Here is a 14,660-nt window from a genome sequence, read left to right on the forward strand (position 1 = left end):
TATCTTGAAAGACTTGTTCTACATTACATCTTCATCTCCCATTCACACTTCAACCTACGGTGCAATCTGGATTCTTTAACCTCCAAAAAAAACTGCTCTCAGGAAGCTCACCAATTTGAACCATGGAGTTTCTAGGTCCTATGAACAATTTTGTTATTATCCTATTTTTCTCAGGAGTATTTGATTTTGTTGACCATAACTACCTTCTTCCATTCTTTTATTTTCTAAGATGCCAGATTCAACTGTTTTTCATCTTACCTCTCTGGCCAACCTTTCCAGTTTAGCTTTTGGGCTTACTTTGTCCTGTTCCTTAAATATCTGTATTTCTAAAGTTTGATCACTGTTCTCTTCCTTCATATAACTCACTGTGAATGATATTATCTATTGTCTAAGTTCAGAAACTAAGGCCATAGTATGTATGACTCCCAAATCAGTATCTGCAGCTCAGATTTTTCTCATAACTTTTACACTTACGTTCCAATGGACCATTCTAAATTTTCATCAAATACATCACAGATACTCAAGATTCAACATACTCAGAACCAAAATTATCATCTTCCTTCCTACGTGACACTTGTAGTCTTGTTCACTATCTCGGGGAATGGTGTCATCATGCAAACAGTTGCCCAAGCAAAAAAAGTGTTATCTTCCTTGACTGCTCTCTTTCCTTTACTACCCCATATAAAAAGGATCCTGAGTTCTGTGACTTATGCCTTTTAAATCTCTCTCAGATTCACTCATTATTCCCAATCCCTATTCCCAGAGCCATAAACTTTTTTTTTTTTTTTTTTTTTTGTTAGATTCTGCAAGAGCATTATAATGAATTTCTTTGCCTCTAGCCTTCCTTTCCTCAGGCTCACTGTCATTCATTCATCACACTGAAATAAGTTTTTTTTTTTTTCATAAATTGCAAATGTGAGTATAATATTCTCTGATTAATCTCATTGCCCTCAAGATAAATCCAAACTTCCTAACATGAATTCACAAGCCATGGTTGGCCCCCGGTTAGCTCTCTAGACTTATGTATTACCCCCTTTTCATTGTATCATCCAGTCAGATCAAATAATTTTGGTTCCTAGAATATACTATGCTTATTTACCCCAAGGCATTTAACATTCTATTTTTTCTACATGGAATATTCTTCTTCCAGCCCTTCATGAGGTCAACCCCTTTCTTCCTTCAGGTTTCAACTTGTCATCCTGTTTTCTCGCTTTTTCCAGGAAGACTATTCTGTCATTTACCACCATTCCTACCCCTACCCCACTCCTGACTTCTTATTGAGTGAAGCATCACTCCTATGTTCTCACATTGTGCCCTATATTTCTCTACCATGGCCCTGAATCGTCATTGCTGGATTACTTACCTGTACCTGTCACTAAACTGAAAGACGCAGATGAGAAGTCCTTGGTTTTCCTGACCAGTGAATTGCATAGACCATGGCACTTAGAACATGGTAGGCACTCACAGGGTGTTTGAAAAAAGAAATTAATGAAAATCCCTGCCTGCCCCCAAACTTTTCTGAGCTCAAGTAAGTCATCTCATTGAATTTTTATCAGAAAGGAGCAACCTTTTATCTTGAGCCAGTAAAATACAGCTTTTATCAGTATTTCTTTAGCTACCCCTCTAATGACCTTGTTCACTATCAACTTTTTTGACTCTTAATTAAAAAACAAAATTAACCATGGGGCACAGAAACATTTGTGTATGTTAGACATATAGGAAGTGAGATAAATTTGGTGTCCAGCTTCTTGAATTATAGATGTATTCAGGGTTTAACTTCCTTTTTTCTTTTCTACGAGGAATCATTCATATATATTTGTATGGATGTATATAAATTTTTTTTTCTAATGTTTATTTATTTTTGAGACAGAGACAGAGCATGAACGGGGGAGGGTCAGAGAGAGAGACACAGAATCTTAAAAAGGCTCCAGGCTCTGAGCTGTCAGCACAGAGCCCGATGTGGGGCTCGAACTCACAGACCTCGAGATCATGACCTGAGCCAAAGTCGGTCGCTTAACCGACTGAGCCACCCAGGCGCCCCTGTGTGGATATATACAAATACATATAACTTTTTTTAGTTTAATGGTTTAATAGTTCCTTTCTAGTTTCCCATAGCCATTCATGCAGTCTGCATTTACACCATTACTGATAATATAAGATTAAAGGAGCAATGCAAGGTCTTTATTCTATTACCTCCTAACATCTTTATAAAGATCCTGGGAAATAAGATGTATTCTCTTTTTATCGCCATTTCATAGATGCAGACACCGGGGACAAAATGGGTAAAACTCACACAGCTAAGTAATTATAGAGTTAAGATCAAAACCTAAGGTTTATAGATTTCCTAAACTTAAGTCTTCTTCTAGATCATATTCACTTTGCAATAGTGGTTCCAAATAGTATTTTTTGCTCTATTTTAATTCTCAGTAAGGACAACTGTAGGAAATACTGTTTAACAAGATAATCTTATCTTCATTGGTAAACATAAGTTGTTTATTTATCAAAACCACTGTAATATTGATTTATGCTCATGGGCCTTCACATATTCTGCGTAGTTATTTTATTTTCTTCTGGAGTATTCCCTAACATTTCTTTTTTTGAGAGACAGCAAGCAGGGGAGGGGCAGAGGGAAAGAGAGAGAGGGAATCTTAAACGGGGTCCATGCACAAAGTGGGGCTGAATCCCACAACCATGAGATCATGATCCGAGCCAAGATCAAGAGTCGGACGTTCAACTGACTGACTCACGCATCACCCCCAACAATATTTATTCATAGGATATTAGTGTCTTTTATTATATTTTCCTAAATGTAATGTCATGAACCATTTATTTGATGTTTTCAACCTATTCGGTTTCAGGGATCTCTCTAATTTTTCTGGATTATTTTGTTTTCTTACTGATTAATGACAGCCTGTATACCTTAGGGAAATGATCTTTTGTTGTCATATTGTTTGCAGTTTCCACAATTCATTCTTAACTTCTTAATTTTATGAACATTTTTGTCTTGTAAAAGGTTTAAATTTCTTTGGTGAGCTTTTTTTTATGATTTCTTCTAGTGTTTTTGCGCATAGATGTTTCTTTCTTAACATAAAATCAGTTAAATACTTCTGTCTATTTGTTATTTCTCTTTCAATGGTTTATTTCTTTTTTTTATTGCACTCTTTAAATCATCTGGAGTTCATTTATGGTGTGAGCTTTAACTAGGTTTTTTAATCCTCCGTGGTTTTTTAGTCAATTTCCGCAATACCTCTGGTTAAATTATATAAAATGTATACATTGTTTTGGCTTTCAGAATTAGCCTACATGTGCTACCAAGCTGGCAAGAGCAATATTTCTGGGAAATATATAAATATAAACCTACTTATAATGCCAAGAAATTTTATGAAAGTGCATTAAAATATGTCATTAATCTTTTGGACACCACACTATTATTATGTGTTGCTAGTTCCAAAATTAATTGTTTATTAGACAAACACCTCCTAAAATGTTGAGTAAAAAACATAATTTAGATACCCTGCTTTCAGGACACTAGTGAAATTCATTATTCAAATGAATTCTCAAGGTTTCCACTGCAAAAAATAATAAATAAATAAATATGCCACACCTAATAGTTGTAACTTTAAATCTGAATTATTAAATAGGTGATATTCTTTCACTGAAATCTATATAAATTCTGTGTTAAAGAAATGTACATTTTTTCCATGCACTGCAAATTAAGTGACAGTTTCTAAAATAATACTAACATCTAGGTACACTTGTACACACGGATTCCTTCAGCTGTGCAATGAAACAGTATTAAGTAGGATTATGACACAGTCAATCTGCCTCTGCCACTCATGATTTTATTGCCCTTCCTCATTCTTCTTGTAATTTCCTTACCCACTTTACCATATCTCCAGGGCTCCAGGGTGTGCCTTGGCTTTTGTGAACCAAGACATGCCTGTACATAATTTATACAATTCTCTGGGTTCCAATGCATCCCTTCTCCTCTTTTGTGTAAGTCTCACATCTCTTATGTTTGGTCCAATGTGGAAATGCAGGCAAATTCAGGGACATAGTGGAGTGGACATATATCATGTGATCTGCCAAAATCCATGTCCTCTTCTGTCTGGAAAGACAACCCTGGTATTCCTTTGCAGAAAACACCTCCCACCAACTGCCATTGGTTTGTTGGGACTGTCAGTCAAGTGACCTATTCTCCTTTGGCCAAGGAGTGGGCATGTGACCAAAGCTGGGCCACTTAGACTCTCCCTCCCTGGAACTTGGTTTTTATAAGGAATGACTCAAGAGAGGTTGAAACTGATTCAACTTGTGGTAGACTCTGTTAATGTCCCCAATTCTCAATCTTTCCTGTATCCAAATCTTTTGCCATGCCTATCCCCTCCTTCACTGGGTAGCAGACACTTTTCCATCCCTGGACCATGCTGCTTGTTTTGGCCAAGGATACAAGCATAGGGAATACAAGCAGAGTCTTGAGAAGTGTTGGCACGATTGGACTTACTTGGTCTTGTGCCTCTGCCATTTGCATGAGAAGAATGTACCCATCTGAGCCTGGTGGCCCTAGGAGAAGGAGGATGAGAGATGGCAAATGGGATTGCCAAACAAAATACAGGGCATCCTGTTAAATACGAATTTTATATAAACAGCAGATACTTTTTTAGTATAATTGCTCCAAACATTGCATGGGACATACTTATACTAACAATTATTTTATGTAAACTACAAATGTAACTGGGAATCCTATATTTTTATTTTGTGAACCTGACAACTCAAGGTACATTGTCACATGTAGTGAAACCCAGTCTGGATCTGCTGACTTGCACACTTGTGAGAAATAAAAAATAACTATTGTTTTACGTCCCTGAATTTTTGACTGGTTTGTTCAGCAGCAATAGTTACCTAATACATATCATGAAAGGGCAGCCACCTGAAAGGACTATTATTTTTCACTACTGTCTGCAACTTGCATCCCTGGAGATGCATGGCTTCTGTGCCTTCCAAGGTGATATTTTCTGCTTTTCTTTTGAGCCTGGGAACTATTCCATATTCTTCCAAAGAATCACCACTTTTTACATCAAATTAGCCAGTCAATTTCTGTTGCTTACGCCAAAGAATCCTAATTGTTACAAATTGGGAAGTAGTCATAATAAGGGGAAATTTTGAAGAGGGACATTTTCAGAGGTAAATTGTCATTTGTGCTTGGGTACTCCTTTGGGTTTCCACAAAATGAACTGAGTTGCATGTATAGCATTGGCTCTTATCTGTCATTACACATTGCTTTAAAAATAATTGTAGGTTTGAAAGAACATCTAATTCTAGCTGTGAGTGTTTCAATACCTTTGTCTTTAGTCCCTAACTGACCAGCCAGAAGAAGGACAATAAATCAATTCCAGAGGAAGGGATAAAAGTGGTCAGTTGGTTCATTTATCTAACCTCAAATAATTAGCATTTATAACTTGTATTCAATTCAAAATGTTATCCCTAATGGTGCAAATTATTAAGTTTGTCTCATCAGTTATTGCTTATTTGAAGTTTGGGAAAGGTGCATGTATTACTGTGTGTATGGTGGTAAAGGGGTGTTAAAAACATAACACTATCAACTTCTCAATTTCTAACCTTCTTTGGTGTGGCTATAGAAGCTTACACCCTATTTTTTGCACATGTAACACACTGGAAACTTATAGTGTATCTATATAAGAATTGCGTTCAGAAATCTACAGGATGTTTTTTAAGCAGCACTTGGTTTTAATCGCATGATCCAAAAATTCAACAATAAGAATAAAAATATACAATATAACATATTAATAACATCTTGTGAAACATCAAACATCCATCTAGTCTGGCATTTTGCTTCTGAAAATGCCAGTGAAGCATGTTGTGCTTCATGGTGTGGTAGGTTCCAGAATGGATGATAGGATTGGAAAATGTAGCACAGTTTGAGAGCCAGGGATTTTGATCCTGCTCTGACACTGGCTCATAAGGCAACCACATATTCTCTGATATTTGCTTTTGAATTTTCCTCATGAGGTACACTGTATGTGCTTAACAAGTTTTGAACGAATGAACACACAAATTAATGACAAGTTATTTAAATCTCCCTGAGACTTAGTTTCCTCATCTGGTAATTGAAAGTAATGTGCAAAGTTGATAATAGTTAATATTACAGGATTGTTGTTAGGGACAAATAAAATAATTCATGTAAACTTGTTTTTTAAACTGTAAGGGACTCTATAAGTGTAGCTATCTATTATACAGCTAATAAAGCAGTGTTGGCTTAACTCTTCCTAAGATAACATGATAACACATTTCATGCATTTCTATGGCTAATGGCATTCTAGTTATATTTTTGCAGACACCATTATTGCCAGAAGGTGTAGGTAATTACTATAATTCATAATTAATCATTAATATTGGCTTTAACAGAAAGTCACCCCAAAGATATGTATCCAGTTCTTATCTACTAATGGGCAGAGCTATGCCAATATGTTCAGCTCTTTAGTCAATGTCTAGACATTTTATACCTGTAATAAAAAGCGACACAAAGATGTGAAAGTGTACAATCATAAACAAAAAAAGGTTTTAGAAGCTTAACTCTTGGGCTCCTAAGGAAAAGCTCTCAAAATCAAATGTTATCACTGTTACATAATTTGTAATGTAAGCCTCAGTAAAAGAGAGGTCTTCTTTTATTTGTTGTTCTTATAGACAGCAGATGTTGCCAGGTGTTTTGTGTCTGTAATTTGAGTCTCTAAAGCCTTAACTCTGGCCAAATAAAACAACCAGCAATGATAGTTTCTTTTCCACTGGTATTAGTTCTCACTGTTACTAGAATCCATTTATAAAGCAAGGAACATTCAGCCGCAGAAGTAGGTATTTGAAAAGGAGCGCTCTACAGGAACATGATTCCTTTTAAACACAAATTTCATGGGTGAGTAGGGAAAATGTGGAAACTATAGCTTCTTTGAGTATCAGATGAATATTAAAGTAGAAGAAACTCATTACACATATCAGTTACTCAAATTTCTTTTCCAGGAGTGATTACAAATGCTGCATTTATGCTTGCATTAGAAGATGAACAAAGTAACTTAAGGAAAGGGGGATAATATGCTAAAAATTTAGAGGAAAAGATAAAATGTATATATAAAACAAGGCCAAGTACCATATGAGTGGTAATGTGGTAAAGTCAGAGAAATAGGAGCAAGGAAGCTTGTGAAAATGACATACTGAAACAATGTGCAGTCAAGAAAAAGCCATCCTCCTGTAATCAGGCAGGAGCAATTCTTGAATTATACATGTAACTTAAAGTTAGAGCCTGAAGTCTCACTTAACATACTCCTCTGAGATGCGGCTGCCATCTTACTGTGTTGGCCAAAGGAATAAGCTGGATACGACCTCCTCTTTGGCCTTTGAACCCTAAATTATCACATTCTCAAGGGGCCGTATGAGTTGCTGTCACTGTCTCAGGTAGTGAGACTTACACCAAAATAGTCCCTATGACACATCCAGACAGTAGCCAACATCAAGGGAGTGTTAATTTGGGTCAGACTGCTCTAAATAACTCAAACACAGTAGCCGTTGTACAAAGAAATACCATGAGCTCACTTATACACCACCTAGTGGTGGATGTGTACCCACGGTGATACATGTGTGGCATGGGTATCTACATCTGATTGAGGCTCCCAGTAGACCTAAATAGAAAGTACATTACATTGGAATTTTTCTATATTTATTAAAAGCTCAGAATTACCCTGGAATCTAAGTGTGTGGGCTGGTTTCGAAAGGGGACAAAATATTCAGGCACCAGCATTTGCATTCATGACCAGCTAAGGGCATCCATTATTGCTGCTTCAGCAATATGTATACTCTGTGGGATGTCAAATGGCTGTTCTCGTGTACAGGTCATTGCCTTGCTAAATAAGAGCAAATGGAACTATCCTGATTCTGTTCACTGAGGCTGCAGTTACTCAACAAGTCAGCAGCTCCTCCAAAATTTCATATTCCCAGACCCTGATTCCAGCTGTTTGGATATTTATTTTTGCTAATCTGGGAAAACATCCAGACGCTGATTTAATCAGTCGATGGGAGGAATGAATCTGCTTTCTTCCCTTTACCTCACAAAAGAACTTTATCATTTCTGGTACTTACAGAATAGTCTTTAGATACTGTCCAACCACAGCAGATGGTTTTGTTATCTGGCAGAAATGGGGGTATCGAGCAGAGGGAAGTTCAAAAATATCAGGCTACCTAGGGTGGGTAGCAAATAGCAACTGGGTGAATTCCAAGGGCTCAGAAATGGCACCCACAGACTCTAGCAGAGAAAAAAGAAGTGCATCTTTTCTCTCTTTGCACTCAAAACTCAGGTGGTATTCCTGGCATCTACTAAAGAAGCCTCTCTGTATTCCATGAAAAGCCTGTAAAGATTCAGCCCTAAACCATGACATATCCTAAAAGCTACAAAATACATCATGTGCAGCCAATATATATATATTTTTTCTGTGTTCCATTAGTGTTCTTTAAAAAATGTGGGAAAAAAATTGCCTGTACCTTATGGATGAATTATTTAGTCAATAAGACAATATTAGAGATAAGTCCGTATATTAAAAGAGGACAGGGGGCACGTGGGTGGCTCAGTATTAAGTGTCTGACTTCAGCTCAGGTCATGATCTCACGGTTCATGGGTTACTGCCCCGTGTTGGTCTCTGTTCTAACAGCTCGGAGCCTGGAGTCTGCTTCAGATTCTGTGTCTCCCTGTCTCTCTGCCCCTCCCCTGCTCACACTCCATCTCTCTCTCTCTCAAAATAAATAAGCATAAAAAGAAAGATCACAGGATTTTAAACTATTTTTTTTTTTTTTTTTTAGTAATCTCTATGCCCAATGTGGGGCTTGAACTCATGACCCTGAGATCAAGAGTTGCATGCTCTTACAACTGAGCCAGCCAGGTGCCCCAAAAGAGGAATTTTAAATGAGAGAGAAATAAACTATAAGTTAAAAGAACATAGAAGTATAAAGAGTTCAGAGACCAATCTTATGTCTATTATGTTTAGGAATAATACAAATCAACATTTATTGAGAGACTATAACATATAAAGGCACTGTGCTAGGCATGACCAGAGGTGAGGAGAGGATAAAACAATGACAATTATGACCTAGATCAGCCAGTTTTTATTATTTCAACAAAAGTGCCAGTAAAAGGTTACTGAAAAAATAATAATACTTAACACTAACATTTTTTAAATGGTTTACTGTTCATCTCATTTCTTCATTCCATTTGGAGAATTAGAAATGTGTAGAAATAAATATGGTGCTTGTAAGAATCCCTTAAACTTAAAGATTCCATGCCCGTATTACTAGCCTAAATTCTATTTTTTTTAGTTGCTTAAGGCATATAGTGTTCTTTTCGTGTAGGGAAGGAGGTAGATTCTAATAGAAACCAACTAGGGTGAACTAAAGCATGCCTTGAATACAATGAAAATAATAAAAGTTGTTTCCTGCCACTGCTCAAGGGCCCAGAAGATAGAATATTTAGAGAAAGAATAGGATTGACAGGAGGTTTTCAGAATTTCTTTCTTTGAATTGCCCTTGTTCAAAGCTTACCATGAACAATTATGAACTGAATATGGAGTATTCACATTATTCCTTCTAAACAAACAGAGTTACCATTGTGAATTAATTAATACATTCATGCCAATTATAATTTTTCAAAAATTATATATAATGGTAGGAAATACAGTAATTATCAAAAATGTTAAATATAACTAGGAGAAACAGAATACTTCCTGCCATTCTAAGTAGGCTTAAAAATTCCAGAGGGGTAAATAGGTATGCAGCATTTGGGGGAGGAAGGAAATACAAAGCCTGGAGTTGATGAATATGAGTTAGGTCTCCATTTTATCTTTCCTTGACCTCTGTTTGAGGGACAAAGGAACATTAAATAATGAAAAAAGACATAAGCAAGCAGAAAAGTGAAGAGAAATAATAAAAATAATAAAGATATTTAATAAAAATGATATGAAGTAGTATAACATTATATAATTTATGAAACTCTGATATATGACTTGCCTTATTTGATCTACACCTATCCCAATGCGATGGCTTGGACAAGTTTTATTACTACCACCCCCCCACCCATATATTGGTTGAATAACTGAGACTCAGTAAGGTTCATTCTTTTGGACAAGGTCACAAAGCTAGAAAGTACCAAGTTCATAACCAGTTCATCTGATCAAGAAGATCTAGGAAGATCTTGGTATTTCAAGACTAGATTAACTACTGCTGAGATACGAGATGCTAGTATATTGATTGAATTAAACAGCTGCAAAGATGACCAGGGCACAACTACAGATACGAAAGTCTGGATAGGTGGGTACTTGTGTTCAGTACAGTGATGGAAATGTCACTGATTATGTTGAGATCCCGGAAGTCTGGTTTACCAAAGTTTGTTGTCTCTGCATTACTCAGTTCAGTTTTTTAGCTCAATTATTACATGGTTAAAAATTTGGCTTTTTGGGGGTGCCTGGATAGCTCAGTTGGTTTAGTGTCTGACTCTTGATTTCTGCTCAGGTCATGGTCCCAGGATCGTGGGATTGAGCTCTGCTGGCCATGGAGCCTGCTTAAGATTTTCTTGCCCTCTCCCTCTGCCCCTCTTTCCCCTGCTTATTCTTTCTCTCTCTAAAACTAATAATTAATTAATAATAATAATAAAGAATTTGGCTTTCTGGTTTTGAGGTATTTTTACAAATAATGCATCTAAAGGATACAAAAATGCTGACTTGAAGGGGCACATGCACCCCAATGTTTATAGCAGTGCTATCAACAATAGCCAAATTACTCTGCTCCTCCCTGTTTGACAGACAGCCGTATCTTCTGGTGCAGTGCCAACCGCGTCCTCAAGACATGGTGGTGAAGGCTTGAGTTAATGGATTTGGCTGTATTGGGAGTCTAGTCACCAAGACTGCTTTTAATTCTGGCAAAGTAGACACTGTTGCCATCAATGACCCCATCATTGATCTCAACTACATGGTTTCCATGTTCCAGTGTGATTTCACCCCCAGCAAATTCCATGGCACAATCAAGGCTGAGAACAGGAAACTTGTCATCAATGGAAAGCCCTTCACTATCTTCTAGGAGCGAGATCCTGCCAATATCAAATGGAGTGATGCTGGTGCTGAATATGTTGTGGAGTCCACTGGTGTCATCACCACCATGGACAAGGCTGGGGCTCACTTGAAGGGTGCAGCCAAGAGGGTCATCATCTCGGCCCCTTCTGCTGATGCCCCCATGTTTCTAATGGGTGTGAGCCAAGAGAAGTGTGACAACTCCCTCAGGATTGTCAGCAATGCCTCCTGCACCACCAACTGCCTGGCCCCTCTGGCCATGGTCATCCATGACAACTTTGGCATCATGGAGGGATTCATGACCACAGTCCATGACATCATCACCACCCAGAAGACTGTGAATGGCCCCTCTGGGAAGCTGTGGCATGAGGGCTGAGAGGCTTCCCAGAACATCATCCTTGTTTCTACTGGCACTTCCAAGGCTGTGGGCAAGGTCATCCTTGTGTTGAATGGGAAGCTCACGGACATGGCCTTCTGTGTCCCCACCCCCAACATATCTGTCATGGATCTGACCTGCTGCCTGGAGAAAGCTGCCAAATATGATGACATCAAGAAGGTAGTGAAGCAGGCATCATAGGGTCCCCTCAAGGGCATCTTGGGCTATGTGACACCCCCACTCTTCCACCTTCAACATGAGCTAGCATTGCTCTCAATGACCACTTCATCAAGCTCATTTCCTGGTATGACAATGAATTTGGCTACAGCAACCAGGTGGTGGACTTTATGGTCCACATGGCTTCCAAGGAGTAAGAGCCCCCTGGTCCACCAGTCCCAGCAAGAGCAAGAGGAAGAGAGAGGCCTTTAGCTGCTGGGGACTCCTCGCCCCAACTCATTCCCCAATACACTCTCCTGACCTCCAGTTTCCATCCCAGAGACCCTTGAACAAGGGAAGGGCCTTGAGGAGCCCTACCTTACCATGTGCCATCAATAAAGTATACTGTATCCAGCCAAAAAAAAAAAAATAGCCAAATTATGGAATGAGCCCAAATGTACATAGGCTGATGAGTGGACAAAGAAGATGTGGTATACATATGTGTGTGTGTGTGTGTGTGTATGCATATATATATATATATATATATATGCATATATAATACACTAGAAAATAATATACTAAGTAAGTCAGTCAGATAAAGACAAATATATGATTACACTCATACATGGAATTTAAGAAATAAAACAGATGAACATAGGGGAAGGGAAGGAAAAATAAGATAAAAAACAGAAGGAGACAAACCGTAAGAGACCCTTAAATATAGAGAACAAATTCAGGGTTGCTGGAGGGGAGATGGGGGTGGGCTAAATGGGAGAGGGCCATTAGGAAAGGCACTTGTTGGGATTGAGCACTGGGTATTATAAGTAAATGTTGAATCACTGGGCTCTACTCCTGAAACCAATACTATACTGTATGTTAACTAACTTGGATTTAAATACATAATTAAAAAAAATTTTTAATGTTTATTTATTTTTGAGAGAGAGAGGGAGACACAGAGTGTGAGCAGGGGCAGAACAGAAAGACAGGGAGACACAGAATCTGAAGCAGGCTCCAGGCTCTGAGCTGTCAGCACAGAGTCTGATGCAGGGCTCGATCCCACAAACTGCGAGATCATGACGTGAGCCGAAGTCGGATGCCCAACCGACCAAGCCACCCAGGCGCCCCATGTATATATTTGTTTTTAAAAAAGAGAGAAAAACAATATACATTTAAAAGCAAGTTGACTTTGTCACAGCTAGCATAAACTTCAAGCCAGCGAGTCCATTTTATTTTCTTGTTCATGGTAGCATATTTCAATGGATGTGGATAATATTCTACACAATTTCATTATATATAATTTATATATATATATATATAATATATCCATTATATATATGTATATATACACATATATCCATTATATATATAATTATATATGTGTATATACACATATATCCATTATATATATATATATATAATTATATGTGTATATACATATATATCCATTATATATATATAATTATATATGTGTATATACACATATATATCCATTATATATATACATGTGTATATATATATACATATATATACACATGTATATATATATAAAATAGATATATTTGCCATTAATGCAGTTATGGGATATTTTGACCATGTTGACGATCCATTAAAAGTGCTATAAGGATATAATGAAAAAAATGCTGGTAATATTTATATCTGTAATTACAAAAGCATGAACACTTTTACAGTGGAAAGTAGAGACATCTTCACAGGCCTCATTTACCGCCTGTATTGCAGATAAATTTGACCAATCTCCCTCAATTTGGCCAATGCAAAATGGGGTCTCTCTTCACTCTCCCTTCTCTTAAAACTCAAGAGGGGGCAGGTGGTGGTGGTGAGAAGGAATGCTCTGTCCCTGCTTCCACAAATAAATCCCGAATGGGGTGAGTCTCATTAATCTTGAGCTAAATGTGAAGTTAGACATGGAGGCATCTCGGGTCCCCGCTGTTTGTTCAGAGCCCTAGGCATGTTATGGAGAAAATGTCAAAGATTTCTGCTTTGGCTTCTGCACCCTGCCATGATGTTTTATTCAAACTTCCATGTCCTAAGGAAATAAACACTGGCTATCAAAATCCTCCACCTGACTTCCAGTCTCACACATAAACATGCAAAACACCTCTGTTTAGGAGCACAGATCAATCCTCCCTCCCCAAGAGCAGTCTCCAGGGAACGTGCTGTGAGGCTGGAGCTCTCAGGCCAGGGATTTCTGAGGCAGCACGGCCATCTGTGACTCTGTTCATCCCCCTCTCACAACGCGCGTGCTTATACAACACAGTGTGTCTGCTGACCCTGTCTTCCAACAAGGGGTGCTTTTAACCATGAGTTAAACTCTGGGTTCTTATCAAGAAAAAATGCTGGGCAAAGAGGGCAAGGCTGGGAAGAAAAGACTATACACATCACTGACAATGGGTACAAATCAGCCACAGTCAGTGAGGGGGGCAGGAGGAATCTCTCCTATTTGGCTCTGCATCAGCTCTGAATTTCATATTGCCCGGGGAGCCAGCAGGGCTAGCATCTTACCCATAGAGCCTGGGTCAGACAACACTATGAAGTGGTCACGGTGGCCGTGCAGTTGGAGGCACACTGGCCTGGTCAGTCCTCTTGTCCACCACCGTTCAATTGTCTGGAGGCAGCTGACTTTATGGCTGTTTTGTTCTTAACAAACCATAGGCCACACGAGGCAGAGACTCGTGCTGCAGCAGTGAGTGGGATTCTTGGGTTTTTATCAGCTCCAAACAGCTCCAGATGGACTGAGAATCAGGCCTGTTGGCCATCAGAAGTATTCTTGATTCTCAGTCCACATTGCCCCCTTTTTATTCCACGGGGAAAGGGAAAGTGCACCCTCTGTTACTCTACCTGTCCTCCCTTTGGCTTCAGGCAAGTCACTTAACCTCATTTGGCAATGATTTGGGCCTAAGAGACTGTCCTTAAGGATCTCTGATTTCCACGAGTCAGACTCACTCACACCTGTCACACTGGCCTGAAAACACAGTGCCTAGCCTGATGTGGCTTCTCAC

General features: G+C 38.5%; 1 protein-coding gene and 1 pseudogene across 3 annotated transcripts in view; one reads left to right on the plus strand and one right to left on the minus strand.

Annotated features, from left to right (window-relative positions):
* The window catches only part of LSAMP (limbic system associated membrane protein), a 651,110-nt gene that overhangs the window by 241,005 nt on the left and 395,445 nt on the right, over nt 1-14,660 (minus strand). The window lies entirely within an intron of this gene.
* LOC125920972 (glyceraldehyde-3-phosphate dehydrogenase-like) lies at nt 10,999-11,901 on the plus strand (annotated as a pseudogene).

Source organism: Panthera uncia, chromosome C2 (genome assembly GCF_023721935.1).
Source record: "Panthera uncia isolate 11264 chromosome C2, Puncia_PCG_1.0, whole genome shotgun sequence".
Taxonomy (NCBI): Eukaryota; Metazoa; Chordata; class Mammalia; order Carnivora; family Felidae; genus Panthera; species Panthera uncia.